The sequence below is a fragment of the Rissa tridactyla genome, chromosome 2 (assembly GCF_028500815.1).
Source record: "Rissa tridactyla isolate bRisTri1 chromosome 2, bRisTri1.patW.cur.20221130, whole genome shotgun sequence".
Lineage (NCBI taxonomy): Eukaryota > Metazoa > Chordata > Aves > Charadriiformes > Laridae > Rissa > Rissa tridactyla.
The window spans coordinates 155,524,708-155,539,693 of record NC_071467.1 but is presented as its reverse complement, the minus strand read 5'-3'; positions in this window follow the sequence as shown (position 1 = coordinate 155,539,693).

Here is a 14,986-nt window from a genome sequence, read left to right as displayed (position 1 = left end):
GTGCGCATACGTTTTCAGGAAGTATGGCAACAGACATTACAGGAATCAAAAACTTTCCAAGAACTGGGGCATATATTGTTCACGAAAATGCAGGCGTATTTGACTCAGTTTGACACCAAAAGTTAACATGATTTACAGATTAGCTACTTGTGTACAAAGAAAGGTTGTTTGGATGTTCTACTGCTAAAAAGAAGGCAACCCCATATCACAAACTTAGGAGCTAAATAAAGAATTATTAAAACTAATTCAGAAAGTTCTTCCAGAACTGAGAAAGGATAATGCCTGTAAACAACTAAAGGTACTACATTTCAGCATTTCACGAATGCATGGTATTCAAATGCCTATCAGAAGTTGTAAGACTACATCATGCTTTTAATTAGCTCTTCAATGTTCTCATCGTAACATCATCAACGTCAGTGCTCGGGATCAGAAGTATATCGGTTTCCCTGGCTGACATGGAAATTAACGAAATCCCAATGAAAGTGCACAGGTTTTAACACAGTTCAAGAAAGAAGTTTGCATTATTTTGTATAACTGGCAATTCTGTACAGAATGACCAGGAACCTCTAATGTTTGTCAAGGATCTTAAAAAAAGTTCATGCATGCTGGAATTGTAAAGTTCCAGCAGAATTAATTTCAAGCATGTTTTTAAGAAAAGCACATTTAATAGTGTAAGAAATTACATACCACACAAAGGAAGAAGAACAGGCCATTCACGGGAACATGTTAGAAAAGCATAGGCTTAACTCATTTTATCTCATTATTATAATTTTACAAGAGGATATTCAATTCATACCATGTAAAGTTTTCATCAGGCAAAGTACAGAATCACAATTTTAATGCTCCAGTAAAGCAGCATTGAAGCTCCTTTACTGGAGCATTAAAAGGAGGAGCTTTAAAGCTTGTTTACTGAGTCATAACAATAAAAACAGAAATTAAGTAAATTTTGGCTATTAAGAAAATGCTTAGTGATGAGGCCTATTAGACCACAGAGGTGTCTCCTATGAAAGCTGTGTGCACCAAGATGTTACAAAACCACATGAAAAAATAGACAGGAAAAAAAGGATTGCTTTTTGTTAGCATTAAATATATAGAGTGGATGAGATTGTTCAGCTTTGACTTCTGTTTTCAGAATGCTGTCTTCACAATAAGCATTGACAAGAATCACAAAGAGACATCAGAGAATAAAGAAAAACTATCAAAGCCGTTCAATTTTGTGCAGGGGTGGTTACCAGAACAGAACCTAGAAGAGATGAGGCATTCTTCAAAACTTTCACAAAAAGTCAGAGTTTTGGTATGGACAGTTCTGAAGACAGCCACACATGCGTGGGACACTGGCACCGACTGTACCTTTCGGCACGTGTCTTCTGTAGAAACAGGAAGGAACGCTAATTTCCTTTAATTAGACAAACTTTTAGGCAGGCTTTTTCCATAGTTCAAGAAAAGCAATAGGAAGGCCCTGTGCTGTTTACTGACTGTAAGCAGCCCATCTTTATATATGTAAAAACACCTCTGTATATAACAGAAAGCAGTAGGAGAATAGTTAATTCAAGAGTTCTGGATGCACAAGCTAAAACAAAAGCTTCAGGGTGAGCATATTCTTCCTCTAACAGCACACAGCAGAACAGCATCAACCAGCCTTTTCTTTTAAGGAACTAAGAATCATACAAAGTTATCGAAGTTTTTCTCCTGATTGTAGAGTGGTAACAGACTAAAAACATTTTCTTCTGTTGTTTGTTTCTTTTTTTGGAAAGGTCATTTTCACTCCATGGGCAGACTTTTCACCCAGGTCCCAGAATGAAAGTACTCCTGCTTCACATGCAAATTGGATAATCCTAGACACCAGATTAACAAAACCCACAGTGTTAAATCAAGCAGGAAATGGGTTTATAGTTCTGAGGTCGTTGTTCGAATGAAAGATTTCCCTAATGCAAGAAGAGAAGAAAGTTTGGGATGAGTATATGTTATACAATGATGTCCCAGTCCACGACGCTGGATTTTGCTGAGAGCTACAGCTTGTGCAAACATCAGCAGCCTGCAGTTGATGTGAACATCCTCCGTGTGTACACAGCACTGTTCTCTCCATTGCTGTGATGTGCAAACACCAACAATTTGACAAACAAAGCTCTTAATTATGAAAAATCAGAGCATTTGATACCATAAACAGAACTACAGAATTCCTCTTCATATGATAAAAACAGAAATTAAGCAAACATTATGGAATAAATAGTAGTTTCTCAGTGAAAAATTTTCATTTAATAAGAAGGGTTTTAAAGTTGAATGCCTGGAAATTTGTCATTCTAGACTGAGCGATGCCGTGCAATTTTGTTTCCCTCTAGAAACACAGCGTGGGAATCATCTTGCAAAGGGATGAAGGACAAAAGGATAAATGATACAGCGTTAGATCGAAGAATGAACGGGGCCAGCAGCCATCAAATTTTTGCTTAGTTAGTAACCCCTGTTATGCACCTTGTTTCCTTCCTCCATTTCCTTCCTCCATTGATTCATACCTACTTGAAAATACGTCATTATCCTGTACAGTTTAGTTCTTATGCTGTTAAAAGCATAGTAAATAATCCGAAAACATGGAACAGAACAGGGACAGTTGAAGGGACTCACCTTTTTAGTAAAGCGTTCTGCCACTGCTGTCCTACGTGTGCTCTGCAGCCTACAGTCAGCCTCAAGAACGGCTGTCATGGTTCTGCAAACAGTTTGAGCCTGTCCTGAGCCCACTGAGGTCAGTAGTTGGTCATGTAGTCATGGGATGGAAATGGTAAACAGCTGTTCTAGTTCTTGGGCCACAGAAACGAGAATTAACGTTTTGCTCTTCTCCTTACAGCAGTGACCTACTCTGTCATCTCCTGTATTCTTCATCCTGCCCCATATCGGAAACTCTCCCGTTATGCTGAAAAAGGACTATTGTTCGTGGCTTTTTGCTCAATTATCATCATATGTATTAATCCGCTCACCAAAAGAACAGTATCATTTTCACTCCCAGTGTCTGGCAAGGATGGACTGAAGGGCTACAAAAGGAAAGGTGAAAAACCTTGGTCTTCCTTCATGGCTTAGGAAGCCGTCAAATTCTCAGGCTGCCCTAGTGGGACAGAAATATATCACATGTTAGCTGAAACATGTAATGCAAGAGAAAATTGAGAAATTTTACCAGGCCATCCACCAGTGAGGATGAAAAGACCCAAGGGAGTGAGTTCTTTCAGATTTAATACAGAAGTTGTTCACATTTTACAGTGAGCGTTCACTGAAACTCCTACTAAGCCTCAAGTTAAAACTATAATGTGAAACCAGCCACAAAAATAGCTTCTTCCCTTTTGTCTTTATTTTATAACACAAGAAGTCCCTTGCCACAGTCAGTGAGGTTGTATCATTACGGCTTTTTTCTAGATAAAAAGGACATTCTTCATACGCCCCATTTCAGAAGAGTTTTGTTATGGAGTGTGTGTGAAAAGGATGCAAATGACAGGCAGGACTTGTGAGCAGATGTCATTTTGTGCTGGATAGCCATGTTAGGACTGGATTTGACTGCCTAGCACAGCACCTCTTTTTAGTAAAAATGACTCAGTGCCACCAGGACTGGGATGGAAGGAATGGCTTCATCCCTTGGCGTGCACAACTCATTTGTAGTCTTGGGTGTCCTTGTGACTTTGGGCACTCAAGTTCCTTCTGGATAGCAGAGCCTAAGGTGGTAATAATAATAATAATAATAATAATAATAATAATAACAATAATTAATAATAGTAGTAGTAGGTGTGAAAGAGTGACAAACTACTGTTGCCTGGGCTGGTAGGCCTGGGCTTCTTTCTCTTAGCTTCTTTCTCTCTTGGGGAGGAAACAGTCTGGAAAGTCAGTAGGGAAAATACTACAAAGCAACATCAGTCTGGAGTAAAAGGCTGCAGTGAAGCTGAACAGAGAAAAGCATATATTTCTTACATGAAGAAGAAATAATGGAAAACAATTTCCATAGCACAATGTCAAGATGGAGAAATGGCAGGAGACAGACGCAGTCTTCAGGACTCACTCAAAGATTAATTTGGAGGTTTTACAGCAGTCTGCAATGGTGTTAAAAACTGAGAGGAACAGCTGGGAAAACAAACTGATTTCTCTTCATGTAATGCCTATATATTGGTAATCGTGATAGCTTTGGAGAGTAACTAACAGTATCTAACACCAAACCATACAGAGTCTGGTTGTCTATGGCCTGACTGGAGAAACATGCTGCTCTAGTCTAACTGACACATGCAAATTATTACAGACATTTAAGTCTTGCATTATAAAGACTAAAGCTCCAAGTTAAATTTGGAAAAGCAAGCATTACTACATGACCTGGGATGAAGAGAGAGGGTCAAAAAATCAGACTGGAGAAAATTCTCTGAGTTTGTATTGTTGAAAAAGTGATTAGTTTAAATACAGGGTGATCTCTAACTCCTCTGACTTCTCTTGCCAGTTTTGATTTAACCACTTGTGTCCTGTAAGAGTAAAATCTGAGGGCACTGGAACAACAACTGTCATGTTGGGGATGAGGCAAGGCTCAATATTATGTTTTTGTCTGCAAGTTGTCCTGATAGGCTTCTTGCAATAGTAACAGTAACAAAGCTAATGGGTAACTCATAGGTTTTTGTCATTTTCAGAGTCAATTGCCAGACAACTGAAGAAAATGAAAGGCTTTCCCACTTCTATGATATTTTATTTTTCCCCATCAAAGATCCACTTCCTTCTGTTCAAACAAGGATTTGAAAATAGCGGCTTTCACAACTTTTCTCTCACTAGTCACTTTCCCCATTAGAAGAAGGGTTCATTTGTTCTCTAAAAAGAGCTCTTTCACAGAAATCCAGCAAGGAAGGATGACTGGGGACCAGCACCTATCAGTGTGTACTGGTCCTGAACACAACTTGTTTCTAGGAACTAAAACTTCCCCATGGACCACTTGTTTTAGTCCAGGCTTTGTGGCCCTGTCACTGAGCTGGAAAAATCAATCTCTCTGATGCATAAGTGACTTCATCTTGCATCTACATGAAATCACGTCTACATGAAGTTATTCCAGCAGGGGAAATCTTGGCCCCAAACCTCCCTGAATATGGCATTCCACATCTGAGATTTTTTAGCAGAATACCAAAACCAAAATCTTTTTCATAATTAAAGGGATTTTTTTTCCTTTGTCCAAATTCCACTGGCATGGGAACCACAGACACAGGATTTATCTTCCTTTTCTGAGAGAGTTGAATACACTGTACACTTTAATAAGTACTGCAAAGTGGCTAATTTTTCATTTGGAAAGTTCTCAGTGGTTGCTGATATTTGCTAATTAGGGCTGCTACTTTGTCAATCGCACCAGCAATTTCTGAACTGCATGAACTGCTTCAGTCTGAACCCTGCAGGTGGGAATTGTAACAGAAATCTTTTCTGGAATGACAGAGAGGGCTGTGAGTCAAATGGACAATACTTCTTCTCAAATGATACCTGTCCCAGCTGCCTGAGCCCGTGCTGGTGCACCCCTGGGACACCTCCGTACATCGAACGCCACCCTCTTGAGCAGAGCAGGAAGGATAGAGGGAAACTGGACGTGGTTGTGAGCTGGAGGATTTTAGACTGTGGTGGCAATAAACTCACAACCCTCGGTGCAAACCATACTCGTAATGCAAATTCACCAGATGCTTATGAAATGAGAGACTCCTGCTGTATATTCAAAATCCAAAACTGAAATTGAAAAACGCTGTTAAGATGCCTGTACATAAATATGGGGAATATGTTCAAATAAAAGTTGCTCAAATTCCAGAGAGGTTTTTATTTCATCAATAATTCATGAATTTGTAAATTCATCATTTGTAATACTTAAATGCTTCCTTGAAACTAAGTAGCTTTCATGTCTCTAGTTAAATATAGTGAGTGCAGGTTATTGCAAAGCTCTCTGGGATTCTATATTGACCCTTATTTCTTTATAATTGCTGCATATTTATAGAAGAACAGCTGAATTACATCTTTCAATTTTGATTTGAAGCTTTGGAGCCACAGTAACAGCTTTTGGATTTAAATCCTCAGACGATGCCCATAATATAGTGGGTGAAATGTCAGGGGGGAAATGAAAAACTTAGGGAATAAGGGATTTGCCAAACAATCAGAGAGGATAAAATATGCAATATTGTTAAGAGGCCCTTGTCTTCCATGAATTGAAGTTGATTGGAGAGAAGCAATTCATAAGAGAGCAAACTGGAGCCTTTTGAGGAATGCCTAACTTGCCCCTGAATTACACCAGAAAAAGGAAGAGCAGTCCCAGGAATCTAGCTGGCATCAGATGGCGGTGGTCACTGTGAAAGCCTGAACGCTTTACGAGCCTTTTGGTGATGCGACAAGACCAGAAATATCCTGCCAGTCATTTTTAAACAGCTTGTGGTTTTGCCTTTCTGTCAGCTGCTGTGAACTGTTTGATTTTGTTCTTAACATGAATTTTGCATTTCCAATAAAAAAAGGGATCAATCCTGCAGGTACTTTGGCTGAAATCTTGTAAAATGCTAAATGAGGAGGCAAGCTTAAAGGTAAGCAAGCATGTAAGCCTGGGCTGGCACAAAGTCAAATGCTAAAGCACCTGGTGGGGCTTCATGGAGGAATAGAGCCAACATGACACACAGATCTTGTGTAGTAACAGGGCTTGTGTCAGACTCAATTGCCTTCAACTTCCCTGTTACTCTCCTTATGTCATCTGACATAAGGTCACGTCTTCAGTTGGTAAAAGTTGCTCCATCTCCCACGAAATTCATGCAGCGACTTCATCAAATTCTACTAAACTACAGATTATTATTTTGGTTGCTGTCTTCAGCAGGAGAGAAAAAAAAACACAAATACATGAATTATTTCCATTTTTTAAATCCTTTCACTGAAGATTTCAGTAGAACAAACCATGTAGTGCCCAAGTGATGGTATCTTAAGAGTTTGCTAGCCTGGAGGTACACTGTGAGCACGCTGCAGTGAAAAATTACTGTTAACAAATTTTTCTCATAAAATCTTGCAATTCTGTTTCTGCATCTTAATCTATCCAAAACTCTTTTCTTTAGAGGATGGTGATGTAGTTAAGTTCAGATACTTTGAGTTGCACTGGTGACACCATGCACTGATGTAGTTCTGCACATTTCCCAAGGTGTTGGGGGATGTGAATGGATGTTCTTCATTCTGGGAAAGTACTTCTTGTTGAGCTGGTTTCAGTAGTCTTTCTCCCTACTCAAAACATATACTAAAGTTCAAGAGGCCTCTTTCATATCTCTGAATGAGCTTTGCCATGTTATACTTAAAAAAAAAATAAATAAAAATTTAAACCTTTTTTTAATGACTAGAAATTAACATCTGGGAATATTTCAGTGTTCTTGCTTGTCTGAGTTTTTGTCAGATCAAGACTGGTGTTACCGACTGTAGTAAGTCCTCAGGGTGACAGGATCACTCAGTTTCATTTCATGGTTTTCATGCTTTAAGAACATACGATTTTTAATCTGACAAGAGACACTGAACCACATCCCAAGAGTTAGAAGAGATTTTTGCAAATCCAGAGATATTTAATCTGTCACTTTGCTTTTTGGCAGCAATTCAGCAGCATATGCAAAAAAAAAAAAAAAAATAGCAAATTTACTATGTAGGAATTTGTGGAATTCTCATTGCTCTATTTTTTCTGTAATTGTTTTTTCTAGTGTACTACTTTCAGCTTCTGGAGATTAACGGTAACATATGTATTGGGTATCAGTCTTATTAGAATGGGCAGGAGATTGGTTTGTTGTATGCATATATGTGCATAATTTATTTCTTAAGGAAGTGAAAGAAGTGGAGTCACCTCATTGTTCCCGTCATGGTGACTGGTATCTTAGTCTGCCTTTGCATTCATTTGTTTTCTGGTAAAATGTTCCAAACAGAAACTAGGTATTATGTTACAAGGTGAAAAATACGCTTGACACCAAGTATTTTTATTTTTTTTTAATTTTTACGTTTGAGACAGAAAAACCACGGACTTTTCGTATTGGTTTTGATAAACTTATTAGCAATATATCTAACAAAATAATTAAAATACATATGAGTGACTACGCAACAAGAAGACTTATACCACTTTGTCATACTTGCTTTTTTATATCAATTCTCTAGTGTCTAATAAGAATTATATTGTTACTGCAGGCTTTCAAGCACTGAAGGTGTCTCTCTTCTCTCTCCGATTTCAGAGAGACTTCAGGAATTTAGCTTCAATGAGATTTTTGTTATATTAAATCACAATTGTGTAAAAATATGAGAGAAAAGAGCAAATAAACTGTCAACTTAATCAAATAGTCTTTGATTCCTCCAGAAGCCAGACTAAAACCAAAATCAACCAAACAGAAAATTCAGAGACAAAATTGTAACGCAAAATTAAAGTTTCACAACCTATGCAGCGAAAATAAAGGTCACTCCTCTAGTTTACCCAGCCAGGCAAAGAGAATTTTATTCCAATAGTGTTTTTGCCATTGTTACTCCCTCACAATTATTGGACTTTTGTATAAATTAATTCGACTAATTCTCCAGTGAGACTACATCTGACATTTTTTCACTAATGTGTTTCCTGCTGAGTAGGAATACAAGCACGTTAAAACTATCAAAAAAGAATATGTCTTAAACTCCAGTGCTTGACTGCCAGTGTTTCAGATTTCTGCCTGAATGCAAAATGGAGTGGCATTCTTAGAGCACTTAATTATTTGACGTTTTTGCTTCTTGCTTCAGTAGCTATTACCTTCTTTCTTTCTTAAGTCTCTCATTTATTTTGATTGGAAAATATGATGTTTTTGAATGCAATTTATTATGCCTTACAGCCTAGAAGACCTGCTGCAGAGTGTTGGCTTCATTTCAAGCTGGGATGGTCTCCGACAGAGCCAAACATCCCAGATCCCCTTATGGTCACTGAATATCTGGTCAATAGAGCTAAAAGAAGGTAAGTGAGACTCACCCTTTACTAAAGCAGATCAGATGTTTCACACCTTAAAAGTGTATCTTTCTCAGGACAGTAACATTTGACGGTGATTTGTAAAGTTTGTAAGTGTCTTTAATGTAACCATCTAAAACTAGGTGAGAACAATTCTGCTGTCTTAGGCCACCCTGAGAACACCTTGGATGGGTTAGGCTAATCCATTTCAATGGCACTTTAATAATTAGCATGAGTTATGTATTTCAACGTACATGAGGAATTTGTCTCAAAATGCAAAATTTAGCACTTTCTCTGTGATTTCCCTTATCCTGATAAGCAACTAGGGTAATCTCACTGCAGATGTACAATTCAGCTATTAAATCTAGTTTTTGAGAGACTTTCATGATAATGATATAATGTCTGTTGTGCAATTGGGTGATCTAAAGTCTTAGGTGTGTATATATGGTTTTTCATACTTTGATTATATCTCAAATTCTATCAAAAAACACCTTTCAGACGTCATATAGAATGGTCTTAATAGAAGGAATCCATACTTTTCAGCAGTGCCAAGGCAGTCTTCACAGTGACAAGGGAGACTTACAGGTTACTATCTACAAATAGATTTTCTATGAAGAGAAACCCTGGAAAACCTAGACATACATATTTATCTCAAGATTTTTTTTCCTATGTTCTTCTCAACTTTCTCTTATCTCACTGTCATAGGATGCAGTGGGTGCAGAGGGCATAAACTGCTTTTTTAAAGTTATCAAAATGTGGGTTTTATGAGAAGAGATTGGTTGAAACGAATGTGATTGTTTGTTACTGAGTAAACACATGAAATGTAACAAAATGGCAGACGAAATTCTGTGTTCATTAATACAAAGTAGTACAACTGGAAAAAAACCCCAACATTATAAATAAACACAGATAGCCTCTATATTGCAGATTGTGATGTGGGAAAAAGATGTCAGAGTGATAGTTGGCAGTTTTATGAAAATAACAGCTCCGCACTGAACAGCAGTCAAAAGAGCAATACAAATGTTAGGAATTATTAAGAAGCAACAAACAATCATGACCACCACACAGACCAGAAAACATCATGCCACACTGCAGCTCAATGGTTTGCCCACTCTTTGGGTCCTGGTGTCCCTTATCACTAAAAACATATAGGGAACTATAAAAAGTAGACGGAGAGGCAACTAGTGAGATCAAAGGTAAGGAATGGCTTATGTTGATTAGAGCTCTCTGTATAGAAAAAAAGATGATTAAGACAGAGATCTATAAAATCATGAATTATTCATAAGGTATGTGAACAGGAAACATTTATTCATTGTTTCATGAAAGATTTAAAGGGGCTCCAACTGAAATGATCAGGTAGCAAGCTTAAAGAAAATAGAAAAAAATACTTTTTCATAGTGCATAATCAAACCATAAAATCGTTGTTATAGGATACCATAGAATCAGTCCATTTGGAAGGGACTTCAAAAGATATCTCATCCAACTTTTTATGGGAAAACCTCTGGTGAGGTTGTTTCAGTGAATGATTGTTCTCACTGTGAAAAAAATCTTTCTTATGTTGAGATGAAACCTCTCCTGGTGCAACTTGTCTTGTCCGTGTGGCTCCTTGTGAAGATAGAGCCTCCATCCTCTTTGTAACTGGCCTTTAAGTACTGGAATACTGTGATGAGGTGCCCCCCTGAGCCTTCTCTTCTCTGGGGAGAAAAGATTTAACTCCTTCAGTCTTTCCTCATAGGCAGGTTTTCCAGCCCTTTGGTTATCTTCATGGCCCTCGTTTGGTCCCTTTCCAATCTGTCCATGTCTTTCTTCAATTCTGGGGCCCAGAACTGAACTCAGTTCTCCAGGTGCAGCCTGACAATGCTGAGTAATTGGGATGATCACAACTCTATCTCTGCTATCAGTGCCTCTGCAGATGCAGCTCAGGATCTGATTTGTCTTTGTTCCTGCTAAGTTTAACATGAAAGGCAAAAATGGGTTAAAAAAGTGGTGAGACAAATTCAAGAAAAAAAATCTTTTAAACAAAAACCGAATGCCATTGTTAGCAAGGCTTTGTGAGCTGGTGCTTGCTGTAACTAGGAGGGCTTCTTGTATGAATTTCATTGCACACTTGTCAGTTCTTCATGCTTTTCCTGAACAACCCCTGTCAAAAACAGGGTACAAGGATAGCTGGGCTTTGGTGTGGTTATGGTCATTCTTATGGTCATTTTCTTATTTCTGAAGTAGCAGCCATCATGGTAACATTAGGAAAGCAATTTGCAGCACACATTTACATTTAAGATAAAGCTTTGTCTCCTTTTGATAGGTTCTTCTTCCAAGATCTGTACCAGCTCATAAAGATTCATCTGTAAAGTAGTCATGTGCAAAAGAAGTTCCTTCAGGCTGCATATAGGAGCAGTAAGTAGTCAGTCCACCTACCGTAGATCAACATAATCTTGATTTCAAGAGCTTGAACAAATGATGTTCTGCTTACCCAAGAGATGATACTGTCCCTCCAAAGCATGTCTCTTCCACATGGAAAAGTGGGCTGGCAGGCATAGGAGCCCCACACTGCTGGGTGATTAGCCAGCATCCCCAAGTGCTGATCCTGATCTCCCCCCTTAAGTTCTCAATTACCTTTTTGTTTTTTCAAGATGACTATTGGAGGTCTATGGGAACTGAGGCATTCAATAAGTTAACTTTAGTCCCTTAAGGAGTAAAACTTTTATGGACATACAGCTGAGCATGCTCATTACTGCTGTATAAAATACCTAATAGCTAGAACAAGTAGAAATGCACAAATGTCCTGCTGGCATCTTCTTATTTTATGTGTAGAGTTAAATTGTACAGGTACACCTACTACTCTTTCCTAAGTATCTACATCAATTTATTTGCTTTCAATTTGCACTCTAATTTTGAAATTCACTCATCCACTGCACTGAGGAGTATTGGAATATGTCCACAAGAAGTTATCTCTCAAATATCTCTATATCATTCCTGAATTATCCTTTGCAACACTGTTGAACCCTCCCACTATGCTCTCCCCCTTTTCCCTCCCTCCCTGTCTTCTCAAAACTCTGTCTTCTTTCTCAGTAATCTCCCCATTCTTGTTATTTTCTAGCCCAGTTGGACTATTCCCACAATATCACAAGTTCCAAATATGTGTATGCCGTCATCTCTCTTATCTTTACTGCTAAGCTCTTTCCATTTGTACATAAGCACTTCAATAACCCTCTTTATTTATTTCTTTTTCATATTAGTGCTCATAAATCCCAGAGTTAATCTGACCTTCCTTTAACTTCTTTTGTGTAAACATGATGTTTTTCTTCCCTTTCTGTTTATCATCTTATGTTCCCAGTTTTGTTTTCTTTGTATTCTGGCTCTTCCTCTGCAACCTGGTTTTCTCTCATCGCTCCTTCAGTTTTACATTACAACTATTCATAAAGGGAGACCAGTGATTGACAGGGTGACTATAATAATGATTGGAGCTTTCCAGCACTTGCTCATTCAAATCTGTCCAACTTTGGAATTTCCTGAAAACTGTCTTTCTTGGATGACTGTTCAGTGCTCTGCACTCGGTATCTTGGTGTTCCCAACACAGTTCCTGAATTACAAGTAACAAAAGGCAGGAGAGCAACATTATGAGCTGTCATGAGTGAAGATGACCTTTACACCTGCATTAGAACAGCAGAGAAGACACACACTGAAACTTTCTGTTCAAGCTCAAACAATCAGCTTCTCGCTTGCAGTTGAAATTAAAAGATATTGAAGAGAAATGCTGAAAAATCAAAGAAGTTATGGGGGACACGAAAACCATGCAGGGGTTAAGTGCTCAAGAGTGTATGGGCTACTGTATTGATTGCTAAAAGTTACTGAATCCTTAAGTGAAAAATCTACTCAAATTGTACAAAAATGCCTTAGTTTGATGGAAAAAAAACAATCCAGACTCAGAGACAGTGAGAGACAACAAACGCTTAGGCAGGAATGGATACAGCTTCCACGGCAGACGATTCCCATTTCTTTCCCTTGGTGGCAGTTTGTCTGGCTTTAATTATCAAGAATTACTCTATCTCAGCAGAGTTTCCAATGCAAAGACTCCCTTATGCTGTCCTGAAGCCTTGGAAGATCACTTCTTTTACTGTGCTGGTACAAAAAGGATTTGGACATGGACTTGGCATTACTTCTGGGAAACCCGAGCCCAAGACAGTTTTTCAGCCATGCCAGTAGCAGAAAGTGCTGGGAGTCTATTGCCTGGTGACAGTGGCAGGGCTGGCGAGGGAAAGAGGAGGTCCCTTTGCCTTCAAAGAGAAAAGGCACAGCTTTACCAGGCCATGGGACCATTTCAGTGCCTCAGCTTTCTGGAACTGTGGAACATTTACCTTCATGTCACATAACAAAGTGGGGCATTTTCATCGCCCAGCCTTACAGCACAAATAGTACCTCCCCCAAAGGCATTCTAAGTGTCATCCACATGTACTGTTTCCTGCTACAGGACAAAGCTACTGCAGTTACTATTAAGCATGACTTAGAGAATTTATGCTTATAAAGAGTTGAATGGACTTGCTTTTCTTAAAGTATCCTGCAGCACCGGACACAATGAAGACCTTCATCTCAAAGAACTTATAATGTTAAATGAAACTTAGTCATGGAGAGCGGTGGTCTGGGGGTAAGGGCTGGATGGTAATAGGTACATGGTGCTACTGCCTTACACTTAGCCTCTCTGTTCAAAGTAATGAAAAAGGTGACTAAAAATGGTACTTATGTGGGAAAGCTGCTGGTCTTCAGGGAGAACATGGTACAGACATAGAACTTCATATCCAGTTATATCACAGAATCAGAGAATGGTAGAGGTTGGAAGGGACCTCTGGAGATCATCTAGTCCAACCCCCTGCCAGAGCAGGGTCACCCAGAGCAGGTTGCACAGGAACGCGTCCAGGCGGGTTTTGAATGTCTCTAGAGATGGAGATTCCACCACCTCCCTGGGCAGCCTGTGCCAGTGCTCTACCACCCTCAAAATAAAGAAGTTCCTCCTCATGTTTAGGTGGAACTTTCTATCTTCATATTTGTGCCTGTTGCCTCTTGTCCTGTCGCTGGGTACCACTGAAAAGAGCCTGGCCCCATCCTCCTGACACCCACCCTTTAAGTATTTATAAGCATTGAGAAGATCCCCCCTCAGTCTTAAAAGAATTACGTGATCTCCTCAAGGTTTTAAAAGTTGTCTAGAGGCTGTCTGGGTGAAAGAGATCACTGTGAAAGATCCCACAGTGCCTCAGTCCAAGTTCAAATACTTTTTTGTCCCAATAAAAAAATACTATATTTCAACATTTTTTTCTGATGAATATTGAAAAAGAACTGTTACATGTTCCCAAGGCTTTTCATTTTCATTTATTTTGCCTATAAGAGTTCCAGTATTCGGTTGTGCTCAAATGTTTTTGTTTTAATTGATGAAAGCTAGAGAGATTTTCAGGTGTCAGAGATTTCCTGTTAAACTAATTATCTCGGCTAGAAGTGCTCATGAATTTGATATTCTATTCTAGCTATTTTCAACCAAATACTTTCTGATGTGAGAATGACAGGGAATGATTTCTTTAACCAAAGTATCTCATGTCAGTACTTACTTATCCCTCTTCCATACTATTCAGGAAATTGCTGCCAGGAGTGAAAGGACAGAAGCCTACACTGGTCTCACCTCTTATGCAGAAAAGCAGGTCCTTCAGCTTCAGTTTAGCTTAAAGCATTATCTGTAATAACGGTAGTTCTTAGAATCACAGTAAACCAAAAATTATACTGGTAAGAGAAGCCAATAATTTCTTTTAACGTATCTGGATTAGGTATGTGGTTTTGAATTACTTCAGGCTTCATATTGCTATGGCTTGTTTGAAGAAGCATGACTGCAAAAATATTTAGCCTTATGTTTATTTATTATAATCTTGTTTTCTTAGCACTTTTTATACTACTTCATTGTGTGTGAGCATTTGAATTGCTGTATGATAGGTGTGGAATCAGTATCGCATGGCTGTAGGAAAAGGAAATTCATGAAAGAAATTGCGGTTTAATGTACAATTCACAATGGAA